The sequence below is a fragment of the Equus quagga genome, chromosome 5 (assembly GCF_021613505.1).
Source record: "Equus quagga isolate Etosha38 chromosome 5, UCLA_HA_Equagga_1.0, whole genome shotgun sequence".
Taxonomy (NCBI): domain Eukaryota; kingdom Metazoa; phylum Chordata; class Mammalia; order Perissodactyla; family Equidae; genus Equus; species Equus quagga.
In genome coordinates, this window is record NC_060271.1 from 130,280,557 (window position 1) to 130,287,118 (window position 6,562).

Sequence of the window (6,562 nt, forward strand, 5' to 3'; positions counted from 1 at the left end):
AGCTTGCTTTCATGTCACTTACCCCTGTTCAGAAACCTTGAGTGTTTCCTTATTTGCTTCAGGCTGAAGTCCACACTCTCACTGTGTGAGGCCTCCAGGCCAGCCCTGACCCTGTCTGGTTACTTGCCTTGCAAACCCTCAATGCAAATCAGGTTGGTCTAGTTGCTGTGCCTCAGTCGCACATTACCCTTTCCCGTCTCTCTGCCTTTGCTCTCATCCTGCCTGCAGGCGATCCTCGTCTGTTTTCAGAACTACATCTCAGTTGTGGACCTGGCTTAAACCCCTCCTTCCACTTGACTGCTGTCGTGCCTGCAGTCATACAGAACGTTTGATAGCCCTCGTTTATCCTCTTAAAGCGCTGCTAGGTTTTCCCAACTGGTCTTACATAGTCTCCGCGTGCAGGGACCATACCCAATGTGTTCATATTTCCCATATCTGTCTAGTGTTCAATACCTTCTTGCTGGTTAAGAAAAGAGACCTGACTACATTCAGCCCAATTCCCAAGAATTTAAAAGCAAAAACCTTTACTTTTCAAAAAGACAAATCAACAGACAAACTGAATTTGCACTGGAAAAAATTACTACTCTGTTCCAATTTTGCATTTTGTTCAGTTAGAACACATCTGCCTAACTGCCCCTCACCTCCGCAAAAGATGGACACCTTTGTGCTGCGAGCGCACTGTCATCCAGAGGGAAGCTTTAACCTTGAGACGGAACCCATTTGTTCCTCCCTTTTAACCCGTTTTGCTATCAGGGCCGCGTGTCTGACTGGTGTCAAGTTGGATTCCCAAAGAAGTGAATGATGGTGTCACTGGAGGCCTGAGGGGCTTAAGACAACCAGCATTTCTCTTGTGTACATGAGGGATGGAGAAGTTGTGTCTCAAAATCTCAGCAATCTACCACTTGGTTATCTACCAAAATTAAAAAGGAAAATCAGAATAAAACCTCCTCGGTTGTTAAAAGCAGTTCATTGCTGCTGGAGTGGTTCCCACTTGGCTCTGATTCTACCAATGGTTGGCTTACCTGCTCCCACGAGCCGCCCGGCCGTGCCAGGTGTCGGTGCTGAGGATAACGCACTGCCTTCTGCTGGCTTTGTCACTGGCTCTGACCACTGAGGAGAGACCCGGAGGCTGGCTTGTCTTATGCCATTGTCAGGCGCAGTGAGGGAGGGGGGATGGTGGGGCTTTTAGCCTTCAGGGACCAGGAGGTGAGGGCTCAGAGGAGGAAGAGACCTGCCCAGAGAAGGTGGAGGGAGAAATGAAGGCTTCAGGAGACCTCTGCTAGTGTTAGGTTGGAACCTTGACCACAGTAACTCTCAGCCTCTACTGCCCCCTCCATCACCTCAGAAGAAAAGGGGAGGTTCTCTGACACTGGGCTTGTAGAAAGGACGTGAGCGTTAAAGGCTCCATCCCTTTTGGGTTTCCTCTCTTTGGGACCCGTTTTCCTGCCTGTGGAAGGAGGCATTTGCCCAAGGTGGAGCCCTGCAATTGCTTAGTTATATCCGTGGTTCTCAACACGGGAGGACATTTGACAATGTCTGGAGACATTTTTGTTCATCATGACTGGAGAGTGGTACTGGCATTCAGTGGGTGGAAGCCGGGGATGCTGCCAAACATCCTGCAGTGCACAGGACAGCCCCACCTCACAGAATTATCTGGTCAAAATGTCACTAGTGTCAGGGTTGAGGAACCCAAGTTATGGCAGTAAGAGGCAGATAATCTATCCGATTCAGGGTGAAACGTTAATAAGTCCCTTTGTCCACCAATCTAAAGCCATATCTCCAATCAGCTTTATTAATAATAGTAGAGAGATTTTGACCTCTGTCAAACTTCTCTATCAGTTCATTCTGAACCTGGAAGGAGAAGAGGGATGTTACTTATTGGGAAAAGAACCAATAGCAGACCTTAGTTTGGGGCACCGTATTAGTAATGATTAAATTGAGCTGCAAGTAACAGAAAAAAACCAAAATAACAGAGGCTTAAAAAAGACAGAAGTTACTTCTCACATTTAGGAAGTCCACAGATGGTCTAGAGTTGGTATGGCTCTCCAGTGGGTCAGGGACCAAGGCTCCTTCGGGCAGTTCTTCCTTCATGCTTGGCTTCCATTCCCAAGTTCACTTCAAAATCCAAGAGAGCTGCTAGAGTGAGCCCTAGCCATTATGTCTACATTCTAGCCAGGAGGCAGGATGAAGAAGAGGAGAAGGGCACACTTCCTCTCCTTAAGGACACTTCCTACAAGATGTGCACCTCACTTTAACTTACATCCATTGGCCGCAACTTAGCCACTTAGATTTAGCAATGCAATCTTTATTGGGGGAGAGGGAGGGTCAGCCATGTGCCCAGCTAACAACCAGGAGTTCTGTTGCTGTTGAAGAAGAGACGAAAAGATATAGGGTGTAGTAGACATTGCTGGTATTTACCAAGATGTGGTTCTCCTCCCATCTGGGCCCAGGAAGACTGGGCCTCCTACCGAGACCATGTAACTAGTTCTAGCCAGCTGGCTATCAGAGCAAGTGGCGTAGTGAAAAGACCACGTGCAATTCTCCAGTAGCTCTTCCCTGCCACAGCAACCAAGAAAGCCACAGATTCCAGGTGATGAAGCTGCAAGATACTGGAGCCTCCGTGAGCCTGGATCCCCAAGAGACTGTGTGGAATAGAGCTCTCCCAATCTGCGTGCAACACGAAATGTGTCGAGTCATTGAGATTCCTTTGGATTTTATTTGTTACTGCAACATAACCAAGCCTATCCTAACTGGTACGTGTGGGGACAGCCAGCAGTCTGCCACAGGGCAGTGAGTGAAAGAATAATGCTTCAAAACAGCCTCACACCAAACCACGATCATAAATACCTTTGGCACACTCCCAACTGTTGTCAATTGCTCATGACCAACAAAATGGACTCTTTGTGAATCCATTTGTTGGCTACTAGTGTAATGGGAGTCTAACACAAATCTGTGTAATGATTGCCATCTAGTGGAGAAGTGACAGATATTTAGATTTCTTCACCAGCTTTCAATTAAGCATATGTGGCTGGAAAATAGTCATGACATTAAAAATAAATTTTCAGATCCCATTCTTGTTGATAAAGTGAATTCATACTAATTTCTACATATTAAAATCTAAATGGGATAACTTGGGAGGACAGAAGTTACAGCTGTTAAGAAATCAGCATAATATCCTGGCTATGTCAATTTTTCTGTTCTTGCCATAATCTAGCCTGCAGAGACCTTGATTGTCTTGATGCCCCTCAGAGCATCACGTTGGTCCATGACATTGGACCTATTGAGCATAAAGCAGCCAATATCTTAGATGTTTTAGTAAGAAATATGCGTGCCAAAGGTGCTAGACAAACCCATTCTTGATACCAAGTACTCTATCAGTCAGGGTCCAGTAAGAAAACCATGGTAGGTATTACAACAGAGGTGAGTTAATACCAGAAGCCTGAAGTAGCAAAAAGGGAACATTTAGGTAGCAGATATTAATAATTCAGGAAACAGCTACCACTCCTAGAATAAAGTAGGGGTACCGTAATCTAGGAGCTTAGAGGAGAGGTCCCCACATCTCTGAGGGAGATGCCACATTAGGGCTTGGACCTCTGCTGGGGAAGGAGATGCCCACCAAATCGCTGGTGCTCAAACCTCTGATTGGGGTATGACATACTAGTGTGGGGGTTATAGCCACTAGTACTGGTATTTCTGGGAGGACACACCATGGCGGGTATTGGGGCTACCAAAAGAATCTGGAAACTGGAGCCATCGCTGTCCTCTGTTGCTGTAGGCACACGGACAGGAGCTAGAAGAAGGGAGGAAGTTTCTTCTTTCCCTCCTGCCTTCCATTCACCTATCATTGCCTCCTTATCAGAACCCAACCAGCTGTTGGGGGAACACAGGCAATGCAGTTTGCAGAGCCCAGCGCCAGCATGACAGAACAGAGAACGGAAGGGTGGGCTTAGCTCTGAGAGAATTAAACACTCAGCACACCCCTCCTTCCCACAATGGCTCCATGGTGTGGCAGTCCCAGCTTTGCCCCTGGCTGACTATGACATTAGAGAAATTACCATTTCCTCATCTGTAGGGTAATCGTAAAATTCCTCTGCAGTTCCCGTAGGCTATGATCCTGAGTTGATACCTGAGTCCAAGATGACCCTAAATCTAAGTTGATGACTGAGATATGAGTTTCTTCTTAGAGATTTGCATTCTGATGGTATGTTCTATAACATGGTTTAAGAGCGTCAGTGCAGACCGGTCTCATTGAGAGCTCTCCCTTGTCTCCACTCTCTGTTCCTGTGATTAGGACAAGAATTTGCAGCAGTGATTTCTGGCTCCTTCATCTCCAAGGTTACCTTGCGTTCTCTTTGTGCTTTTTGTCAGGGCTCATGCTGTGGAGGAAGCGCTTACCTAGCTCTCTTCTATTTATAGCCTGAAACTATGGTGACAGGAGGTAAAATCTTACAATCTTTTTAAAACCTAGGAGGGGCATCTACAAAGAGGGTAACTTCAACTGTTCACACTGCCCTGAAATCTGGCACCAAGCATCAAACCCACCGGTCTTTAAGCTGAACGTGTTTCAACACAGAACCACGATGCTCGTAAATGGAGTGCTCATGTGTCAGGGCTGGGAAGCGCTGCCCACATTTCTGGAACATTGCAGTCTTGAAGCCTAGGTGCTGTGTGGGCGGAGAGAAAAGAAAACCATCCACCCGACAGCAGATTGGGAACCGAGTTACTGAGCACATTTCTTCTAGAACTTATTCTAGGTGTCTTCCAAGGCAGCTGTTGTAATGGAAAAATAAAGAACATAGGCAAAATCGATGGGGAAAGTTATTTTCAGACATAACCAGAGCTGTCCGGGACTTGTCTCCTTTAAGTGTCCATCGTTGCCCATAATCCATTTACTTATGAAAAAGAGAAATTCCATTTGAGTCCAAAGTTTGAGTTTCACTAATCTTTTTGTTCTGCTTTATTCTTCCAGGGGTTAATAAGCCTCTTTTCAATGCATCACGGTTTCTTTACACTGAAAAGTGTATTGCTCTTCTGAAATCTGCTCCTGATGGCATCTTGACTTAAGTGGGGTCGCATCACTCTTGGGAGCAGGGAAAAATGAAGAGCGTGTGACATCACAAATGTGTTACGTGGTCTTCACCTCATTCAAAACAAAACTAAGAATCACACTCCCTGGATGTGAGTTGTCTTCAAACTTCCCACCATTTCTAAGCTTTGGTCATATAGGAATTATATTGCTTTTTAAAAAGCTGACTAGGACAATAATTGGAAATTATGAGACCTATTAAGTAATAAATTTAGGTTCAATAAAGATTAACTGCAGACAGGAGTCTATAAAATAGTGGACATTTCAGAATGCTTTCTGTAGACCAAGCTGTGTGATAGGCATTTGAAAGACGAAAATAAATCAAGCAAAACAAAAAGCGGATCCTGCCTTTAACGGCAGCACTCGAGGAGGCCAGCAAACACGCACGACGACCACACGAGGGATCCAGGGATCCGGGCCCAACAGGGGCAGCTCTGAGGATTAAAGGAGTGAGAATGGAGCGACGAAGGCATTTCAACTAGGACTTGAAAGATAGCTAGAAATCCCCAGGCAGAGAAAAGGGAAGAACATTCCAGATGAGGAAGCAATATGTGCAAAAGCCAAGAGAGGTCAAAGGACCCCTGAGGGACTCGGTAGGAAGAAGCAGTGGCTTTCAAAGTTTTGACTATGACCTACAGTGAGGAAGACATGTTAAATGTTGCCCAGTGCGCACACACATATTTCTCAAAACAATACCTACCTCGCTACCTTGCAATACACTCTTCTATCGATTCCATTTCTTTTTTGTTTTTAAATAGTGTAAAGACCTAATCAGTCACAAGCGGCAGTTTGAAAAACATTGTGCCAGAGCCTCCAGGACTCTCCATTCCTCTAAGAGAGAGGGCTGCTGTTATTTATCAGTCAGTGGTATGGGCAGACTTGTATTGTAGGAAGATGGTTGCAGAGTAATCTGGGGGAAGAGGGTTGAATTAGTCAGGAAGATTGGAACCTGTTCATTCATTCCTTCATTTATTCAACAAATAAATATATGTTGCACATGCTGTAAGTGTTAAATATGCAAAGATAAGCTAATAAGGTCAAAAAGGCCTTGACTAGGGCTTGAGTCCTAGATCCTCTGCTTATGAGCATCAGCCTGTGGGTCCTTTCCTTAACCTCTCTGAGCTCAGGTTGATCACCCCTTCAAGTGTTTGGGGGGGTGGGGGGAACACGGTTCTTGGCTTAAAGGAAATGTCCAGTAACTGTCAGTTTTCTCCTTCCTAGGATGCAGGGGGCTTGAAGAGAAAAGTGACCAGGGGCAAGGAAACAAAATTATCTTTATTTTCTGGCTCAGCCATTGTAGAAAATGTGTGGATTATATGGAAGTTATTGACTAGGATGTTTTGCTTCTAAAAACTTTGATTACATTTCAAAAAGTGGTTTGGTGTTGCTTAGGAACACATAGATGTCTTGTTTTAGCTGGGGTTCATGGTTTGGCTCTAGTATCTGTAGGAACTGGATCAGTAAGATAAAGAGAAG